This window comes from Lonchura striata, chromosome 4 (assembly GCF_046129695.1).
Source record: "Lonchura striata isolate bLonStr1 chromosome 4, bLonStr1.mat, whole genome shotgun sequence".
Lineage (NCBI taxonomy): Eukaryota > Metazoa > Chordata > Aves > Passeriformes > Estrildidae > Lonchura > Lonchura striata.
This window is the reverse complement of record NC_134606.1, coordinates 59,964,479-59,987,016: the sequence shown is the minus strand read 5'-3', so window position 1 is coordinate 59,987,016 and position 22,538 is coordinate 59,964,479. Positions and strand designations below refer to the sequence as shown.

General features: G+C 40.6%; 1 protein-coding gene across 11 annotated transcripts in view; it reads left to right on the top strand.

Annotated features, from left to right (window-relative positions):
* Window positions 1-22,538, top strand: part of ADGRL3 (adhesion G protein-coupled receptor L3) — a 496,471-nt gene that overhangs the window by 6,741 nt on the left and 467,192 nt on the right. The window contains exon 2 of one of the 11 annotated variants that reach the window (XM_077782978.1): window positions 16,461-16,557. The exons of the other annotated variants lie outside the window; for them this stretch is intronic. The gene's annotated coding sequence lies outside the window, so the exon portion shown is untranslated. The remainder of the gene's footprint in view (window positions 1-16,460; window positions 16,558-22,538) is intronic. 11 annotated transcript variants of the gene reach the window in all.

The window sequence follows — 22,538 nt, the reverse complement described above, 5'->3', positions numbered from 1 at the left end:
TGCCCGTATGTGTGTATACACTGGGTTTGTTTGTGAAATGATGATGCTGGTGCATAGAGTTGTTTGTTTTTTGTTTGTTTTTTTTTTAATTGTCTTGCTGGAAACTCTAAATTTATTTTCTGGTTATTTTTTGCTAGGTGCAGTAATGGACAATAACTTGTGCATGGGCCTGCAGTTGTAAAATTTTAACTGAGTTGCTTGGTTAATAGTCCAACACCAAAACAGAACAACCACAATTTTAAATGTGGTGAGCAGCCACATGTTTTATCAGAGTCAGTTCTGGCCCTTGCTTATTTGTTGTAGCAGGCTTTTTCCATTCTGAAATTGCTGATCCCAAGCTTACCTTAATGAGATTTTTTTTCATTGCCCTCAGAGTGAGGAAGAGAAGCTTCACTGTGTTGCAGAAGTGCTGTTAGCAGCATACTTGGCAATGTCAACATTTTCCTTCGAGCAAGGAGTAAGGGGCATGTTAGCTACAAGTATACTGCCTAACTTTGGGCAGGACTAGTTTAGATGGGGAGTTTAGTCCAGAAGAGCCCAGCACTAGGAGCTGCTGAGCTGTTTACTGGCTTTTTTTGTGCTAAAGCCGGTGTGTTGTGTTGGGAGGACACCAGGAGACAAGGGGGCCCTAAGCAGAAGCAGTGACCCTGTTCTGTTTGACTGGTGGGTCTCTGTTTGTGAGCCCTGCAGAGGCACTGCCCTGCCTTGCTCTTCAGTGTGGCAAACCAAGCCTTGGCTTAAGCCCATGAGAATAGGGTAGGGATCCAAGCCCAGTTTTTGATGTTCTGCATGGGTGGGTACCTTGAATACTCAAATGCATTCCCGTGACAGCTGACCCTGTAAGGACATTTTCAGTAGCTCTCTGGATTTTTTCTCTTTTTTTTCCCCCTTCCTTTCCCCCACAATTTTATTTTATTTATTTTTATTTTATTTTTATTTTTTTCTGTTCTAAAGACTGCTGAAGGAAAGGAAAAAAATCACCCTTTGTAGCTGTCATTTTGAACACATCTCACTGATGGAGACAGTTGAGAATTTCAGGGATCATGTTAACTCCTTTTCTTTTGATTGGTTTTGCATGTGTGTGTTACTGACAGAAACACTGTGATTTCAAAATGGTACAAATTCCCACCACTTGCTTCAAAGGGCGCAGGTTTTTGTTGTTTGGCTGTTTTTGTTTCAGCAAGATGTATGTTGTGGTTTTTTTCCCCATATGTGCTGTGTAATGTGAATCCTTACTTACCACTTTTGTTGTTGTGTTCTTTTGTGTTTTTGGTTTGGGTTTGTTTAGTTTGTATGGGTTTTTTTTTTATGTCTTCCTCCTTTTTTTCCCCTGCATTTACAAAAGATTTTGGGATTCTATCCTGAATGGTTTTTTTATGTGAAGTCTATCTGGAGGTACACAGTAGTGATCTGTAATCCTGTAGTAGATGGCTTATCTGGAGTATCCAGAGAACAACAATTCCTTTTTCCAGCAGACCACAGATTTCTATATTAGACATTGTTTCTCAGCTAAAGCTTGTTGGAAATGTATGTGTAATCTAAAATGTCATTCCTTTGGATTTTGGATATTGCAATCACAGGCTGTAATAGTTGGAGAATTTGATGTATCTATCCCACTTCATTCCGAGGGAAATTATGATGTGACTACTGCACTTGCAATTCCCACAGCACAGACTTCTTCAAGAAAATGTCATTTTGGATTATCTTTAATGGATGCAGGTGTGTGGAATGTCTGTGTGTATTTTTTTTTTTTTTTTTAGAGGAAAGTAACGTTACAATTGCTGCTTTATTTGGTACAACTCCAAAATGACATATACCTCCGTGAATAAAATTCCTCCTGATAGTTATTTGAAATATAGCAATTATGCTGCATAGAGGGATAACTTGTGACCTTCTGACAAGGGATCCACAATTACAATCATAATGTACTTTATAGATCTCCTTAAGTAGGTCACCAATTTACAGTGAGGCTTTCTAAAGTCTGTGCGAGGCCTTTCAGTTGCAGGAGTGGGGAGCCTTGTTCTGTACAACATTACTGATACTCCAAAGGGAGGCTGAAATAATGGAATCACAGGATGGATAAGGCTGGAAGTGACCACACTGGGTCATCTGCTCCACGCTTCCTACTGATGCAGGATCATCCTAGAGCACATTGCACAGGTTTGCATCCAGACTGTCCTTGAATATCTCCAGTCAGGGAGACTCACAATCTTTTTTGGGCAATCTGTTCCAGTGCTTGGTTGCCCACACAGTAAAAAAAGTTCTTCCTCATGTTCAGGTGCAACTCCCTGTGCCTCAGTTTCTGCCCATTGCCTCTTGTCCTTTTGCTTGGCACCAGCAAGAAGAGCGAGGCTCCATCCTCTGGACACCTTCCTTCAGATACTCTTAGACATTGATGAGATCACTTCTTGGTCATCTTTTTAAGACTGAACAGGCCCACCTCTCTTAGCCTGTTGTTTATATCTCAGTAATGGGAACAGAATAATGGAATCATAGAATGGTTTGTGTTGGAAGGCACCTTAAAGATCGTCTCATACCAAACCCCTTCCATGGGCACGGATACCTCCCAACTGGACCAGATTGATCAATGCTTCACCCAGCCTGGCCTTGAACACTCATTACCTGGGCGTCTACAGCCTGTCTGGGCAACCTGTGCCTGTGCCTCACAGTGAAGAATTTATTCCATAATTGCTCCAGTCCCTTAATGCTCTAGGCCCCTCATCATCTTTCTTGGCCTCCACTGGACTCGCTCCCGGAGCTCCTTGCCTCTTGTCCTGAGGAGCCCAGAACTGGACACAGCGTTCCAGGTGAGGTCTTACAAAGGCTGAGTAGAGGGGCAGGATCATCTCCCTTGACCTGCTGGCAATGCTCTTCCTAATGAACCCCAGGATACCATGGGCCTGCTTGGCCACAAGACATGGACAGCTCACTGGCTCATGGACAGCTTGTTGTCCACCAGGACCTCCAGGTCCTTCTCCATGGAGCTGCTTCCTGACAGGTCAGCCCTAGCCTGTGCAGGTGTGGGGTTGTTCTGCCCCAGGTGTAGGACCCTGCATTTGCCTTTGCTGATTTTCACATGATTTCTGCTGAAGGGCTGCACGTCTCTCTGGGGAATTGGCCAATCCTCCTTGCCTTGTGTCATCGCTGAACTTGCTGAGCAGGCATCTGCTCCTTTGTCCAAGGCACTGTTTACCCGGGCCCGGTATTGAACCGTGGGGGACAGAACCAGTGACGGGCTGCCGGATGAACCCAGTGCAGCGATTACGACCTCCTGGCACTGCCATGCAGCCAGTTCCCAATCCACCTCACTGTACCCTCATCCTTTCACGCTTGCTGAGCTTGCCTGTGAGAGTGTTGTGAGAGACAGCATCTAAAGGCCTGCTGAAGTTGAGGTAGACGATGTCCAATGCAACAAGGGAAAGATACCTATGTAAGTAACCTTGTTTTGGTGAGAAATACAGGCACACATCACTGAGCACATGAGGATATTCCCAGCTGAGCAGCCCTGGGTTTGCAGTGGAACTGAGGCCTTGGGTGAAATTCAAGATGTTTGAAACACAGAGAAAGATGTTTGCCAATAGACTCAAGCAGTTGTTTATGCCAGCCTAAACTAAGCTGCAATTTTCCTGTTCAAGGGAATAATCTGGACCTCCACAGTGTCTGCAGGGATGTTTTAGACAGAGAGAATGTGATATGGTGTGGAATATATCTCAGAGCTGCCTTGCTGTTTATCTTACAATTTGGCAGCAGCAGATGGGGGGTTGTCTTCTCCAATGCCTTTATGCTTGGTTGCTCCCTCATCCCGAGGAAGCAAAGGGCAGCCCAGCATAACCTGTGAGCCAGGCTGTAAGGGTGAGGATGCCAGCTTTTGTTTGACCCTTTTCAAGCTTTCAGGCTTGAGCACAGCAAGAGTCCACAGTTATCCCAAGTTCATGTAATTTGGGGGCAAAGCCTACTTCAGCAGTTGTCATTGTGGTAAAGCTGATTACTTAAATGCATCAATAAATAATTATTAGTAAACAGAGTAATAGACAAGTTAGTGAAGAATACCATTTAAGTCTGGTCTGTAATAAAACAGATGTATTTTACAGTATATAGTAACATAATGCTGGATTTTTGAGCTGGTTCCTCTTACTTCTACCATAAAATAAAGGGCAAAGTGTATTTTGGCCTAGGGGTGCCAAGTCCACTCCCAAATTCTTACTCAAAATAGGTCAGTGCTGCACTGCAGTAGGAGCTATAGTTAAACAAACAGATAATCACATTTTGGGGTTTTTTTCTCTTGTAAATCACTTTTCCTTTTATACCATAGACATTTGTGTGGATGGTTGGTTGTTGACCACAGAGATGTGTTTTTTGTTTCTTTCATTTATGTCCTCTATTGAATTAGCAGAGTTATGCAGTTTTGTCTGTCATACTTGGGTGGGATGTTGCAGTGACTTAATTTAAAATGAAAGAGAGATGTCTTCATTGTAGGGAAAACCATGGCTAAGTGGTGAGAGTAAGCGGGTCTTCCATTACCAGAAACTCTAATTAGAAGAAATCCCATGTACGGTTGACCTTGACTATTGAGACAACCCTCAAAGAAGAAAGAGCACTAAAAATTAGTATGCTGCCAGTGCTGCACTTTTATTATTTGATGTTATTAAGCAAACTCGGTGTGTATTTCTTTTTTGAAGCGTTTGATTAAATGTGTGATCTTATCTTGGTGAAATGGCTTGCTGGGCTGCAGACAGTGGTGTTCAGAAATGAAATTTGTTAGAGCCTCTGAACAGACATTTATTCAATGAGACCTTTCTTGAATAATAGATGTGACAGTGAGACAGCTGTGCAACGTGTTCTGGGGGTTGGGCTTTTTATTTTTTTGGTGTAGGGTTTTACAATGTGATTGGGGAGAGAAGATAATGGAGGAGCACAGGTGTGAGAATATGATGTAGGGAATTTATCATATGTTGCAGATTCAGGCCCTAGTTCTGCCGAGAATTATTTTCAGATCAAGATTTACACACTTCAGGACTTCCCTGTTGGCATATGGTTTGGCATATCAAGTGATGCACGTGTCTATCTGTATCAATAATCTTATCCTTTAGCTAGAGCTTTGAGATGCCTAAATTTTGTAGAAGTAAAAGAAATCAAAACCCACAAATACAAATCTCCAAACAGGAATTTATCTCCTGTGGTCAGTGCTGATGTAGTTGATGGTAGCTGACTCCTGTCATCAATGCTGATGCCCTTAAGCAGTCCTATGTTTTATGATAATTCCAAATCAGTGAGACGAAGAGAGATTTCACCACAAGATGTTTAACCTCTTGTATTGTGTCCAGCAAGGAGAAGAGGTGAAATGGGGATAAATATTCTCATCTCACTTGTTTTTGTCATCAGTGTGCTGGTTTTGGCTGGGCAAATTTTCTCATAGTAGTTGTTGTGGGTCTTTGTTTGGGATTTGTCCTGGAAACGATGTCAATAATTCAGGGGTATTTTGGTCACTGCTGAGCAGCTCTTGCACAGCATCAAGGCCTCTTCTGCCTCTCACCCCACCCCACCAGCGAGGAGGCTTGGGATGCAGAAGGAGCTGGGAGGGGAACACAGCCAGGACAGCTGATCCCAGCTGACCCAAGGGATATTTCATCCCATATGGCATCTTGCTCAGCATTTTTAGCTGGGGAAAGCTGAAGGAAGTGGAAGACATTTGGAGTGGTGGCTTTTTGTCTTCCCAAGTAACCCCTACTTACCTGGGGTATGGCTGCCCATGGGAAGTGGTGGATAAATTCCTTGTTTTGCTCTGCTTGCCTGCACAGCATTTGCTTTACCTATTAAACTGTCCTATCTCAACCCATGAGTGTTCTCACTTTTGGTGTGATTCTTTCCTCCTTTTGGTTGTGGGGAGCAAGTGAGCAGCTGTGCAGGGCTTGGTTGCCATCTGGGGTAAACCATGACAATTGAAAACACAATGCTTTTTTATTGGGCACAGCTACGGAGCCCTTCACCAGGGGGAAAATATTCTACAGGAGCATTCAGTTTTGAAACATTATTGGACATACAGTGGTATGTATCTGTTTTTCCAACAAAGCAGTCTAGTTCATTGTTGTTTTCCATACGACTCACAGGATAAAAATTAATTGAATGTTTGAACTGTACAGGTTTTTCAGGTGCTGACATACAGCTACATGACTTGCTTTTCCCAATATGAAGCTGAGAACATGAGTACCTGGAAGTATATTACTTTAAACTTTACTTTTCAGTAGTGGGCTATGGTGATCTTTGGAGGTTGGACGTGTGAGTTTTCTGAGTGACTTAGTCTTCCCCTGCAAAAGAAGGGAAATTCCACTTTTAAAGGAAAAGAACCCCAGAGTGCCTCTGCTGCAAAACTGTTTTGATCAATCCCCATCTGCCCCACTGCTTCCCTGGATTGTAGAGCAGCTGTCTTTACATCAGGTTAGATGGTGATTTAATGATTCCTCTTTCGAGAGGTAAACCCAAAACCTTTCTTTAGAGGAGTTGAGAGATGATGTGAGCTCCATGCCTTAATAGTGTCTTGAAGTGCCAGCTTAGGAGCCTCCTACGTTTGATACTCCAGCTGCTCATCTTCTCTGATCTTTGGTTAAGGGGATTGTTTTTCCTAGGAGCTGGACAGCTCTGAGGACTTTATAATAACTAACAATAATGCATATATTTTTTCTCTCCTAGTGCATGGCTAATCCTACCAGATGCCAAGTACATATTTGTGAGGCTGGGTGTGAAGTACAGGAATTCATGTGTCTGTGAGCCCTGCATATTATGCCATGATGTTTGCCTGAGCTTCAGGGATAATTTCTCCTTGCAAGGTGATTTGTGTATATGGTACACTGAGAAGGAATATGGGCTGTAAGCAGGTAGCTGACCATCATATTTTAAGGGGCTCTTCCATACATCTGCAGCTGGATATGAATTGTCTTTTTAGCAGAGGCTGTGAGCCCAGAGCCAGTCAAAGACCAGCAAACATGGCTTGGTTCTGAGGGTGGTGAAACTCCATGCCATGAAATCATTATCCTGGGATGGTGGCAGACAAAGAGGAAGGGTAAGGGCAAGGAGAGCTGGGTTTATAACCATTTTACTGGTTGCACAAGGATGACAGGTGATCTTGGCTCTGGTTTTGGCTTGGCTCTTGCAGTGAGGTACTCAGATAGGCCTTGTTTCATCTGGGTCCCTGTGTGAAAGCTAGGTTATAATCCAGCCTTAAAAAAGCCCCAAACATTTTAAAATGGTCCTTTATGGAGATGAAATTTACATATGAAAGCACAGCCTGCTGGAAAAGTAATGGTCCCATTGTGTTGTCCTTAAGCTAGAAGTCAGGAAAAGGAAGATGGAAAATTCACTGGACTGAAGTCTACTTGACATCTGCTCTTCTGTAGAGCTAACTTGGTCCAAGTCACTCCATATGTATCTGTTTCTGAGCTGAGTCTGGTAATTTGTTTCTGAATTGGGAATGACATCTTGTTGTAATTTTTAAAATTTTTGTTCTTTTTTTTTTTTTATGTAAATGCTGCAGAGCTATAGCATTTCCCCTAATTTTGAACTTTCAGTGGGACTCGAAAATGAGCTAAAGAATTCACCACTGATAAATTTTTCAGGTGGTTGTTTAAGAAAGGGAGATGGCATTCCTTACTAGCATTTTGTTGCTCCTAAAGCCAAGATATTTTTTTAAATTTGAAATAAAATTTGCTTGCCACATGTGCTGAGTGTGCTGGTTCAGTTGGTGTACATTGTGAAAGCACCAGTGATAATCCTGAGATGATCATCCTGAGAGATGTCATGGCTCCTGGCAAAGTGCATGGGAGCAGGAGGTATTTTATAGTACCTTTTTCCTGTCTGGAAGTCACCTGTGCAGAACTTGAGGACTTTGTACTGTTTTGTGGACTTTGAGGCTGAAGGTCCCAGATGTACCAGCACTCTCGGTGGTGGAACCCAATGCTAGGCAAATCCCACGTGGAGGGGAAAGTTGCTCCTTAGAGCTCAAGGGAACCCCCTTTGCCAGATGCTACAAAACCTATGGGAAGGGGATAGTGCCCATGTTGGAGGCAGCATAAGGCATAAGGTGTCCAGCTGCAGTGCATACTAATTATTGCACTTGGTGACATTTCTTCCTTTCTACTCCTGCTGATTTTTTGCCTAATTTTGCTTAACATGGCTAATTTGTGTTAGGGAGTAAGGGACCAATGACAGCCCTACAGTTAAACCTGTGGTATATGGAGTAATAATGGTCAAAGGTCTCTATGTAATTATTTTAAGTTTCCAGCCTCCTTGCTAATTTTCTGTTGATTGAGGGAAAAAGGAGGATCCTTTTGTGTCCTGACAATATCTCTTCCCTTCCAGCAAAGCAGGGGCTGATTCCTGGCTACTCCAGTTTTATCCTAGCTGGATGCTGACTTCATTTTCTTTAGTTTCTTCACTTTCATTTCCAGACTCATTATGTCAGACATCCAGGGTATGTAAAGATGATCAATGTGTATCTACTGGTGTTATTGTAACATGGACCTTTTATTTAAATTAATCAAGAGGACATTGTTCATGAGCAGGATGGGATAAAATAATAGCATGAGCAACGCTTTGTTTAATGCTGATCTGTGGTCTCAGTATCAAGATTTCAGCTGCTGGCAAGACACTTCATCATCTGGGAAGACCTGCTTGGAGCCACAAATAAATCACATAGTGAAATCTTGATGTAGCCTTGCAGTGTTTGCCCTTTGATGTTCAGCTGTAGGTGCTGGTGTCACATCATGGCAAAAATGGTATCAGCATGTGCCGCTAGAGGAGGACGAGCAGGCAGCATTGTGGTTGCCTCCATTTTCTGGGTGCAATAAAGAGATTATGAAGAGATGGATGGGGCCTTTTCATTTTCCTTCCCTTTTGAGTTTTCCCACCACCTTGCTGATCAGTTCTCATCTTATTTACATTTTAGGATATCAGACCAATGAAAAACGTGTTTCCTGTTTTTTTGTGTTGATATGATTTTGTTGTGCTTGTCTCTGTACTGTTCTTCTCAGGTACAGCTATGGTAAAGAAAGAATTTCTGTTTTTAAACTGAGAAGAAGCTGTCTTTCCCTTATTAATTTGGCTTTGGCCAGTGCAGTGAAATCTTCAGAGGGATATGGAAATGTCCCTTTTGCATGCTTGGATGAAGGCCAGATGAAGTTTTCTTGTGTGGGCTTGCTTTGTTTGTTTTCCTCAAAAACTCTGTGTTGATTCAGGCCAGTTGCTGCTGATACAGTCTTTGGATATAGTGTTTTTAGCTAATTAAAAATAGCCTCTAATTGAGAGCTGAATTTTGTGGACTTGAATTTTCCTCCACATTAGTCATGTAAGAGGTTGCCTGGATAAGTAAAGGGTGAATCAGCTTGAAGAGGCTTGCAAATATCTGCTTCATTCAATGTGGAGACACATTTGAAAAGTAATCTAGTGGTGACTCGTAATATTGCTAAAATATGGGAGAAATTAAAGTTTCATTTACAAGTACAATATCTTGTCACTTTATTTTACTGATACTCGATAACTTACAGGTTATTATGCGCCTCTTATGTATTGTATGTATATTATAATGTTATGATTAACAGGATTGTTTCCTGCAGCAGAACAATTGAGTTCTGTTGTACAAGTGTGACAGGGTATAATCCCCTTGTGCCCCATGATTCATCTGCTGAACTTCCTTCAGTCCACATGCTGACCTTTATCGTTTCATGTCTTTTCACTTTGGACAGCTATAAGTATGTCACTGATTAAAAATGATATTTGAACACTCCAGTGGGAAGTTGCAAGTATACAGCAACTTCTCCAAAATCACAATGTGCCAAAGGCTTTGGAACTTTGGAGATACCTTAGAAGTTGTTGCTGTTCCAGAAATAATACCTGGATACTTAAGATATTAAAGATATTAATACTTAAGATATTAAAGGAATAAAGATAATATGGTTTTTTTAATTACTGGTTTATGCAGAAATAGGGGTTGGTGCTTGGATCCTGCTTGTGGGTATTTTTTAAATGACAAATGCTTAGCTTTTTCTTACAGCTGACCTTGTCTCCAAATTTCTTAAGCTACTTCTGGCTGCTTTTCCACGAGTATGGCACTCCTGCAACTTTGCCTTTTTCTTTTCCTGAACAAAATTAGTTGAGCTGTCAGGTAACTAGAAAAAGATCTCAGTGAGCAGCCTGCCTTGCTCTCATGGTGTCTGCCCAGACACTGAGTTGGGCTGAGCTACAGCTGGGGAGCATCCATGGGGACACGTTTGGTGGTCGGTCAGCTGGTCACTGCTGTAGGCAGTGAATAAGTCTGATGTGGTTAACTGGCTCATTAGTGAGCTTTTATTGCAGTGCTGAAGTGTGGTGGACAGGAAATGGGCATTGTTCTGGCTTGTTTGAGTAGCTAATTGGTATTTTTATAATCTTATTCTTTTATTCTGCATCCCACTTTCGCCATGGGATCAGTGTGTCTGGCTTTTGTGGTCTTTGTTTTGATTTTGGGAGTTTTTTTTGGGATGGGCTTTTGTGTGGGTTTGTTTGTTTAGGATTGTTTTTTGTGATTTTTTTTGTTGGTTTTGCTTTGTTTGTTAAAAGCAGAAAGATGAGATAGGTTTTGTTTATCTGGTCTGAGATGTCTGTATGAAAACTAATCATTTAAACTGACCTTCTGTCTAATGGAAAGAGGCAGACACTTTTGAGACATGATTCTTTTCCTTCTCATGTAGACCTTTAAAATATGTCAGATGAATTGCATCCTAAAAAGATTATTTCTCTTCACTGACTGTAAAGGAAGCCTAAGGTGCCAAACTCAGATAGAGACATTTACATTGCAGATATCTTAAGATGGAGAAGGTGAATCCCATCCCAGGAAATTACTCTCCTTGGCTTGCAGTGCATCTCCAATTCTAATGTGAATCTGTGTGATAAGCTGGTACCTGGCACAGCAAAGCTGATCCATCAGAAAGTGCATGGAGAGGAATTTAAATGGCCCCTGATCTTCACAGAGCTTGTGCCCAGGAGGAGCTCTCACTTCAGTTGGTGTAAGACGTGCACCTTAAATATCACTAAAATAAATGCAAGTGTGGTGGCACACAAGTGATTCCTCCTGTTAGCTCCTGTGCAGTCCTGTATGTTATGAGTGGGACTCCTAGAATGGCTTTTTTCCCCTCAAGAGCATGGAGTAACCTGCAAACCTGAGCAAATACACCTCTGCTCTCCCTTTTTTTTTCAAGGGCTGCAAACATAAAAGTCTGAAAAGGCAGATGCTGGGAGATGTGTCTGCCTTGTGTGAGAAGGTATCCCTTGGGTAGGTGCCCTGGGATGCTGAGCCAGTGGGTGGGAGAGGAGCTTCTCAGAATACAGCCCTAAGCTCCTGATTCCTGGCAAATTAATGATTTATCTAACAAAGCTGTTCTATGAGCAAAGGATATGTAAATCCTGCTAGTCTCCTCAAAAACTATGATTTTTTTTTTTCTGCCTTCCTTTCTTGATTCCCTTAGAACTGCAGTTTGGACAGATGTTCCAATGCAAGTTTTGACTGTTTTCCCCTCCACCCCTAAATCAACCCTCTTCATTTCCCATCTGTTTCTGTGCCTGTATGGGCAACCAAGCTGGGAAATGAAGCTCTAATTTTAAAATCTCTCTTGAATTTGTAATCTTGCTATGCTGTTTTCACCTGGGATCAGCTTCCTGGCTGGTTTACAGCTGATTTTTGTGTGGCTGCGTAGTAGTAGCACAAGCTGTGGGACAGGGTGGAGCTGCTCAAAGTGTGTACGATGTTTGCTCTGCCATGTTGGAATCTCTCTCAACCTTCTGTTTCCAGTCTTACTTAGGTGGTCTAAAGGTCAGTCCCCAGTGTGTTGGTTAAGTCTCCTGCCCTAGGGAACACTGAGCATGGCATACATGTATATGTGTGAGTAGGAATGTGTACATATATATGCATGCATGTGTACTTAATGCCTTTGCCCCAGTCTTCAATATTGGGGCCAGTTGTCGTCAGGATACCCAGCTCTCATAGCTGAGCTTGGTGATGGAGAAATTAGGGAAGTCCCCATAATCCATGAGGAAATGATTAGTGGCTTGCTCTGCCAGTTAGGCACCCACAAGTCTGTGGCCCCTGATGGGATCCACTGTCAGTTGTTCTGGAGATGTCTGGATCTGGTGCTGGGTGATTATTTAGTGGTTTAGGGGTTACAGTGGCAATGCTGGGTGGATGGTTGGACTTGATCTTAAAGATCTCTTCCAACCTTGATGATACGGTGATTCTGTAGATGTGTGTGTGGTATGGTAACTGGCTTAGCAAGGTGTGTACTATTCTCTTTCTTCTGTTGTTTCTAATATAGTCCAGTGAAAACTAACAGAATTTAACCTCATCATCATGCAAATTCATTTTAAAACTAGTACAGAACTTTGGAGAAAGAGGGGTGTGAGAGCAGACTGGATCTTGTATCTCCAAAGCAGAGCTATATATGTGTGGCACATGCCTGAATCCATCAATATTGCAGATACGTAGCACTAAATTCACTCACCCTGTTACTAATTACTTGTTGCTGTTTTTTCTCCACACTGCTGGTTTTAATTTTTTAATTAGGTGACTGAATCCTTGAGCAGTCCTGACTTTTGAAATGGAGATGGGGATTCTAGGAACATACAGTAGCAGTCTCACACTGGTAGCTGAGTTTTTTGTATTTTTTTAGCAGCTGGTAAAGTTCTGTGGTGCCATTGGATGATTTTGCCCTCATTAGAGGACCAAGGGAAGGCTTCTTTGGTTTTTAGTCTTGATGGAAAATGGCATATGTTGCTTTTTCTGAAGGGAGCTGATCGAAGTATTTAAATACAGAGTACCAACTATTGATGGAGCATTTAAAACTTCTGTTGTTCTGAATGAGTTTTAATGAACAATGAAAACAAAGCAGATGTTGCTGAGTGTTTACTTCAGTGTAGCTTAAAAATAATTTGTGCTTTATGGTAATAATTGTCAGATCTAATTAAGAAATTGGAGGAAACCAATATGGAGTTAGAGCCAATGAATGATTTTGTATTACTTGTTACCTCAAAAAAAAGAAAAAAAGAAAAAGAAATTGATAATATTGCTTGAAAGTTTTAGGCACTTTAGCTGGAAATGAACAATTCTGATTGAGGGGATTGAGAATGTTCTTTTCAGGGTTACTTGGTAGCCCTTAGTCCTTTTGCCTCAAGTCACTGATTCTGAAGTATATTCATGCCTTCTGCAGTCTCTGAAACTGTGTGCGTTTCATGACAGTTTTTTATGTTGTTTTTGTGTCTGTTTACAGCATAGTCCTGTTATTTTGCTCCAGTTGATGGGGATTTATCAGTGCATGAAACACCTGTACTTATTTTCAAATCAGCATTGTACCCTAACTCCAGTGGCAAGTGAAGTGCTTTTGCACAGACTTCTTCCACAGATTTTCTTGAGGTCACAAAGGCATGTGTGTTCATCTTGAATAAAATTAATTAGCTTTAAAAAAAAAAACTTGGAGCAGTTTGAAGGCAGAGATCTGTAAAGTTCCTAAGTTTGAGTTTAAAATCTCTGTTTCTCAGGCTACACTTTCTGACAAAACCAGGGTTCAAGGGATTTAAACATGATACTTAATTTTATCTCAGTTGATCTTATTTTCAGTGATTTTCCTAATATTTGCAAATTTGAACTGTGAATAAATCTTTTTACTGGAGAAAACTGCATTTCTGGATAGACCTTGCCATACACTAGAGGCTCTGCTCAGTGCAACTTAGCATCTGCTTCTGAAAGAATTGATGGAGCCTGAATGGCATTGAGGTGTTGCATTATGAACAGTCTTTCCTACTGAAGGACACAATTGATTAGATAAGTCCAAGCACTGACTCCTTTATGAATACTATTTTGTATTGCTGCAAATCTGTGCGTCTCTTGTTGTGAAAACCTCAAATATTATTTTAATATAAGTTTGTGTTCCCCACTGGTTTTACAGCAGCTGTTAATATAAACTGTTCATGAAGCTGCTCAGGCTTCTGTAGTGTCACGTTAGGTGGGAGGTTTTTATTGTTACATCTTTAAAGATTATATTTTGTTTATTTGTTTTTTAAAGCATGTAAGTTTGAAGCTCTCTGAGTAGAAATGGACCATGGGGATTGGTTGGCCTAATGTATATGAAAGGCAGTGTAGCAAAGAAGCAGCTTGTTGACAGAACAATGAAAAGTTGCAGGAAGCACTTCAGTTGCTGTATCTGCACTTCAGTAGTTGTATCTTGGCAAGGTATCAATTTTGATTTCTATATCAGTAAACTAGTATTTAGATAGCTTTTTCTATAGGTGGCCTTTTTAAAGCTGAAATTATGAGAATGTGCAGTGTCTGAAGATTCATCCTGCTTGAATCCATTGAATATTTCTAATATTTGGATTTTATAGCCACAACTGCTGTTCTTGTGAATGGATTTTAGCAGTGTTCAGGAACAGCATGTATGCTTGCTGTTTCCTTGCAGTAATTTATTTTTATATTGTCACTCCTTTGTTTAAAAACAAAATCTTTAAAAGGGGTATGATAATTGCCAGTTATTAACCTTCATTTGCCATTAGTTGTGTTGAAAGCTGGCATCAAAAATGCTGTGAGTGTTTTAATTAGGTCATTAGATCCTATGTGAGTTAGTGATAGCCCAGGGAGAAATGATAACAGGAAGAGGTGTAAATGGGCAGAGCCTTAATTCAACAAAGCTTTTATGCAGATCTACTAATAGGGTTTAAATCCTCCCTTGTAACTGAGCATTGGTTTTCCGGGGTTTGAGCCTAAAACCAAATTTTCACCTCTGATGGGGAGGGCTCAGCATCTTGGCAAAAGTTGCTGGTGCTGTGCCCCTGGTGAAGTTGCTCAGTTTTGGCTCCCTGGGTACCATTTCTCTGTTAGCTGGATGTGGCAATATCTGCCTCAGAACTTCCACTTTGCTGTGATGTCTTCTTTGGGAGTGTTGTTAATCTGTTGTGAGAAAAAAAAAAGGGAAAAAAAAAAAGGCAAAATAAAAAAGGAGCCAATGTTAAATTAGTACATTTACCTCAAACTGGAAAATGACATCTTGTTTCTTGTTTTCTGCCTTGAGCTCCAACGGATCCTTTTCACTGTGGCAACATAAGTGTGTGTATTTTTATCAATATAATTTTTTGTGCTTGGGGCTAAAAAATGTTTCCTGAAGGGCCCATTGCCTGCCTGGATTTTTGTCTTCCCAGTAAATGGCTTATAGCAGGAAATACTGGGTTGATTTCAGAAGTCAGAAATATTTGACATTTAATTAGGGGAATGTTTTCTTGGCCTGCTTTACTAAAAAGGGGAAAAAATCCAACATAGTAATTTTGAAGAGATGTGTAGTAGCCACAAGCTGTCATATCCTCTGCTATCAGGTTCTAACCTTTTTTTTTCTTAGAGCACAATCAATAAGATTAATATTTTATAACATATTCTGTTCCTGTCTTTAAAAAGTGATTTGTCAGGAGAGAAAGCTTATTTAATGGTTGTACAGGTCAATGTCCTCTATGGCATGCCCTGGTAACTTTTGAACTTGCTGCTGAATCTGATTACCAGAGGAGGACAGGTCTCAAATTATTTTCTTTGAATTCTGTGCAGACTGGTGCCAGGTTTTTCATAACCTCAGGTTTTGTTTGCTTTTTACAAGTGGAGACTAGTGAGACGCGAACCTCAAATGATGTATTGAGACAGTGCTTATAGCACCTTTATTGGGGCTGCAGTCTATTTATACCATCTGCAGCCTGGCTTTAATTGATGGAGTTTTGTACATTTTTAGGTGAACATAAATTATATGAACGCTTTACAGTCCAAAGTAATAAAAAATCTGAATTGTCACCATTTCTTTCTAATCGTATCACAAGGCAGATTCCCAAGTAAAGTATGCACATAAACTTTTAGCCCATTGAAATATGCATCTATAATTTAATTTGCATACATTAAATTCTTAGTTTCATTAATGATTTAAGATTCTTTTGCAGTCGGAAGTCTCTGTCACATTTTTTCTTGATTGAATTGCCTATTCTATTCAAATAAGACTTGGTAATATTGCATATGCATTACAGAGCGATATTGGTAACTTTTTTAGACCTTTTATCTGTGTGATTAATTTATAACTGGCTGCAGTGTATTATTAGCTAAAGATATATTACACTGTAAGACTTCACAGAACAGAAATTTTAAAATGCAGATAAGGTGATGATTGCTGGGCATGTAGCTGAGAAGGGAGGAAACCTTGGCATCTTACAAAAGAACATTTTCATATTAACATTGTTAAAAAGTCAGTAAACCTGATTTCTGGATTCCTTAAAATCACAAATAATAACCTGCATAAAAAAATCTAAAGAGTTTTTTTTTTTCTTCTATTGAGCTCCAGCAAAATAAATGCAGCCTATTTTAAATAAATTTTGAGCAGCAGCATGCTACATGAATGAAAAACCGTATTTTTCTTCTTTCCCAGTGCTGCCTTGGAAGCTGCTGTTGTTCTGTGGGCTTTTTCCTTTACTGGATTTTTTTTTCTTTGGAGGATTGCAGGAGTATTGCCCCACTAAGACAAGGTAATTTTTTTTTGTTTGTTTTGAGGTGACTTCCTAATTCTCTTTTCCAATAGGCATCCTTTTGGCACTTAGTAAACATGATTTTTAAAAGATTACTCTGTAAGAGACAGAGTTGTTGGGGTGCCATTGTGCTGCACCTTCTCTTCATCTCTTTAAAACCTCCATTTTTTTCTGTTTTCCTTGGAAATAGGAGTAGTGTGCCTGGTTCTAATGTTCCCAGTAATCTGAACTCTGAGCAGAGCTACTTTGTCTGTAGAGCACCTAGTGTGATTTCTAAGCAGAGAAGCAGCCAGCAAGCAGGGTCTGGCAAGTAGCAGCTCAGTTCATGGAGAGAGTGAAGATACCGTGCAGGAGGGTTCTTCCAGGAGCAATGGATGGACACCCCTTAAGTAAAAAACAAGCACTGAGGACAAGATGTAAAGCAGTAGGGTTTGAGGTAGGAATGAGTGAATTAAAGAGCCCTATGTGTTAGGTCCAGGCATGTGTAGACTTTTTGGTGCAGTTTTATGATCTCTGTGTTTATTTTATGGGTGGATGCATCCTGCTTTTTATCCTTTTTCCCTGACTACTGTGTGTGCTGAAGTGGGAAGCAAATCTGGACTATCCTGTCCATGACATTGTTAGTGAATGTGCTAATGGATTGTAGCTGTCCATGACAGCCCTGATCCTGTAGGTCCATGTGTTAGCTGTAGGGGAGAATGGTCCCATGAAATTTAAATGGGACTTCTTTGTTATTTGAATATACACATATAAATATTTGCCTTGACTGTGCGATGCTGGTGTGGGCTCGTCTTGGGTTTCTGAGGTGCTCTGGTTGCAGAGGAGAGAGGATCAAATGAGGTGTAAGAGAAACAGAAAACAGAAAAAATCACACAGTGCTGAAAGTTTTCCTTCTCACCGAACATTACATGTTCCCAAAGAATGTACTGACACTTGCTCTTGAGTACTCCCAGTTTGCACTTTGATATTAATTGAACCAAGGACTAAAATTCCTGCTTTGTTGATTGATTTTTTTTTTTAATTTTAAACTGATTAATGTTTTCATTTGAATAGCACTGCTGACTCTGCAGAAGATGTGATCTTTTAATTAGCAGATGTCAGGATTAGCATTAGTGTTGAGCTGTAATTAGCATTTGTACGCATAGTAAAGGACCCAGGCTCAGTTTGGCAGCAAGGAGAATGAAATTATAGGTAGTGGTGTAACTTGGCACTTGCCTGCATATCTGTAATGGATTTTTTTGGAAAAGTGAAACCCACAAGTATCATGATCAAAGCATGAAGTCTAGCAGATTAATCACTGATGAAAAAATACATATAAATTATTGGTATCCTTCTGTTAGCTAAATCATAAGTTTTATTGGCCTAACAGAATTTAATATATCTAATTGTCACACACTGATGCTCTTAAATTGAAGGCTGCAAAGTGCTAATAGTTCTTGGCTAGACTGCAGCGACAGCAGCGTGCATGGACATGGATGTCTATCAGAATGATATTGGAGTAGAAGAGACCTGACTGAAGCAGGTGCCACTTGGGGCTCTTGGAGTCCCACTTCAGCTTAATTTAAAGAACAAAGCTGCATTACCTTTATACCTGTTTGCAAAAGTGATGGTTTATGTTGGAGGAGTTGTATGTGAATATAAGAGGAAGCCAGACAGTGAGTTTATCCCAAGTCAGAAGGACCCAGGTACAGGAAGTAATGTAATCTGGATGTCTCTTAGGAATGAGACCTTTCCCTTGCTGCTGATGAAAACCAAGCATGACTCCAAGTTAGTGGAAAGAGAGCAAGAGCATCACTGGCTAATAAGGGACTTAAAAGCTGGTTGTTGATGATTGTGGGGAAATCTGTTCAGTAGCATTGTATCCATGCATGCAAAGGGAAAAACAAAATCCTTTTTAATCCCACTAAGGTAATTGAAGACATTGGTGATTTCTGTGGCCATTAGTCAAACAAGTAGACAAAAATTATTAGTTCTGTTTTTTGGTACATCAAAGGAAAGTAAAAGCTACTTAATTATAGGTATTGCAGGAATGGAGGTTGAGAGTTTGCAGGTCAGTGGTGCTTGGTGGGGGGAAAGGGAGCCTTCTGTAAAGCACATCTGTAATAATGGTCACAATGTTATGATATAGAATGAGTTTGCGGTGCGCCCATGGCCAGGTAGGAGAGTAGGATTCTATTCCTGCCTTGTGTGCGTGTGCCAGTGTTCCTGGTTTTGGTCCTCTTACTGCATCTAAACCCCAGTAAAATGCATTTAATGATTCTGATGACCTTTGTCAAGGTGCTCTGAAACTCACCTCTGACAAGTGCTGTTTTAGGATGATGAGTTATTTTTGCTTGCCACTTCCTTGTGGTTTTAAACTCTATTGGAGTTTAAAAAGACAAAGACAAATGTTATGCAAGTTAAACTATGAAATTATGCTTTAAAAATTAAAATCTTTTGAGAGAAAACAAAGAAATGAGCCTTGAATTCATATCTCCCACTTTACAGCTGAATATTTACAGGTAACAAAAAATTCAAATGCTTAAAGCAGATGACAAGCTGCTCCCCTCTTGCATTTCCACCTGGGAGAAGCAAGAAAGATTTAGCTGTTGTCTTGCATGTATAAATAATGCTTATAAGCATAACCACCCCCCACAAACAAACCTTCTCTTGCTTCCAAGCTCCTGCTTGGATCTCTTGTTTTTTCATGAAACAGCCATGAAGGATCCTAGACACTTAACATATGCCAGTTTGTGTTGGTTTTTATGGTTGCATTTGAACTTCTCTCCAGTGCTTTATTTTTGAAAGGAAAAAGAAAGGCCATCCAAAATGAAGGTTTTTCCAGGTGTTGACTTTTTGAGGGAAGAGCCTGATGCATACGTGGCAGTGTAAACCTGCAATGCTCATTCCATAAAATAGCATTAAGAGCAATGATATGTCTGATTTGTCAAATGAAGAGGTGGCACATCTCACCTTCCTGCTGAATAAATACAGCTCATAGCAGAGGGTAATACTGTCATCATAACATAATTGAAATTATATTATTCCAAAGTACAATTCAATAAAACTAACCACAGTAGTGGTGTTATTGATTTAAACTCAGTTAAAAGCAGTTCACATATTCAGTTCAAAATATTTCTGATGAATATCAGCCCTGGTAATATGATTTCCTTCATTCAGTAACAGAAGTTTTTATCAGCCTGAAATATCAGATAAAATATTAAGAAACAATTTGATTTTTGCACCAGTGGCCTAAACAGACTCCTTAACAGCGAGAGCTCCTAATTTTTTTTCAGTCTCTGCATTTCTGATCCATCCTCAGCTTTTAGTGTGATTAAAAAAAAAAAAAAAAAAAGATTATTTAATGGCACTTTGTCGGAGGAGGGGTCCTTCTGTGCTGGAAGCAGCCACTGCTAGTTGTAGGCGTGATCATTTGTCATGTAAATGAATGTCTCCAACCTCTTCTGCACCAGAGGAAAGAGTCTGCAGTAATTACTTGGGTTTTTCCTAGTGTAATTAGTGAGTAATCTGCTGTGACATCTAAGTACAACATATGTAGTCAGCCTGTGAGTAAATATGTTGTTTAGTGAATTGTAAAGCAATGTCACCCTTTTTTTAAGTGGTGTTGCAGGAACCCTTTTGCAGATACTGGCTCTCAAGGCTATTTGTTAATGGATTTTTCTGCGGTTTCCAAAGAGGAGCAATGGAGCTAGGGAAGGGTCTGGAGCGCAAGTCTTAACAGGAGTGTCTGAGGGAGCTGGGGTTGTTCAATCTGGACAAAAGGAGGCTCAGAGGAGACCTTATCACTCTCTACAGCTACCTGACAGATAGGGGTTCAGTTCTTTTCTCACAAGTAACAAGTGACAGGACAGAAGGAAATGGCCTCAAGCTGCAGCGGTGGAGGTTTAGACTGGATATTAGGGAAAAAAAAAGTCTTCATTAAAAGGATTTTAAAGCACTGGAATATGCTGCCTGGAGAAGTAGTGGAGTCACCATTCCTGGAAGTATTTAAAAGATGTGTAGTTGTGCTTAGGAACATGGTTTGGTAGTGAACTTAGCAGTGCTGGGTTGAATTTGATCTCTGAGATTTTTCCAACCTAAATAATTCTGTGTTTCTAAGAGGTCACTGAAATATAAGGATGAAAAAGCATAGATGACTTAATGGCAGGGGAGATGAAAATATATAGGATTGGCACTTGCTTCTTGCTTTTGACCGGATCAGTACTTCAATCCTAAGGCCAACATTGCTCTTCTTTTTCCTTCCTGTTCTCTTCTTCTGTAGCTTCCTGTTTTAAATCCACTTTTAAGAGGGTGGTTTAACCATTTAACAATGGTTAATACTTTGAGAATTTAGGTCTTGCAGCAAGTGTACTAGTTTGTTAGTTGTCTCTGGCTTTATGGGCAGAATAGCTATCAACTGTGTGCTATCACTTCTTTTCCTATAGCAGCAAGAGAGTCTTACAAAAAATCTGTAAGGTTCTTTCTCCCCCCAGCTTTCAAGAGCTGTGTTCAACTCATTCCATGTTATATGTAACTTTTGCCAAAAAATACTGACTTGTATGCACTCCTTTTGTGCCTACTTGCTCAAACTACAGTACTTATTCTGTGCTTGCACACATCTCCCTGGTTTGTGGCAAGTGTTTTACAAAACCTCGTGTGAGAGGGGCAGGCCAGCTGTATGCAACCTGCCGAGCTGACCTCAGGTCCTTGCTTTGTCTGAGACTGCTTTGTCACTCTGAACCTGAGATGTAAGATGTGTTTCATGTCGCTTCTAAATGTGATGGCAAGGGAGTCATTGATAGCTGAAAGCACATGACAAAACCCTTACAACATTTTAGTTGGAGTCCTTGCATTTCACTAAACTTAACTTTTCCTGTTTGGTGTGTTCATAGAGATGCAAACCAATTTGTTCTATCAGCAGCACATCTAATTTATTTCAGAGTGAGGAAAAAAGTAAAGCTGGAGCTCACAGTGAATGTTACTCCTGCGTGCAATGTCCTGAATACTTCAATTTATTACACCATTCCAATTAAAACGATGGTTGTGTGTGTAAACAAAGAAGCTGACAGTGTCTGCACTTGCTCGTGTTGTTCATTAGGCTACACCTAATTTTCTTTTACCTGTCATTACTTGGGCTGATGGTTCCCCACCTGCACCCACCCAGCTTCTGCCCCACCTCATTTGCTCTGTATAGGTCAGACAGTACTAGAAATGGTTTGGGGGAGAAGAACTCCCAACAGTGAGATAAAGGGTTGTCCTGGAAATGGGTCTTGGCTGGTGATTTGAAGATGTTTAAACCCAGAGTCGATATTATAACTCATCTGCCCACAAATACAGGTAACCTACTGTTAGGAGTGTAAGCTTGTTGTGTAATAGTATTTTTGGTAATGCCAGAATTTCCAATTTGATACATGGTATTAGAAGTTGTTATATACTTTTTTTTCACTTGAGAACTGTTAAAAAAATTAGTAGGAAAATTTTGTGATGCTCATTGAGGCAAATGAAGCACACATTTGTCTTTAAGTATATGTACAGAGTCCTACTGAAGTACCCGGTTCCACAGGGAGTCTTCGAAGATACATCACAAGCAAATGCCAAAACTGCCTCCAGCACTAATCCCAAGAGTATTTGCATAGTTCTCAGCCCAGTTCTGCTGCCCAAAGGTGTCTCTGAGCTCAGCCCCTGAGGCTTCAGTTCCAGGATGGCTACAAAACCGATGAGACTGTCTCTTACCACCCAGTGAAACTTCTCTCCCTTGTAAGAAGTCCTTCTGTCCCTGGCATTCCTGCTTCCAGAGAGTTTAACCCTTTCCTGTAGTTAGACTTCTTGCCCTCTGTGCCAGATCATGTCTCAGTCACAAATCAGCATTCCTGAGTTGTCACAATTAGAAGTTTTCCCTGTGTGTCTTCCCCTCGCTCCTGATGTGTTACAAATTCAGGAAGACTGTTTTGAACAGCCTCTAGCCACGCTGCTTAGTGGTACTTCACTCATGCAGCATCCTA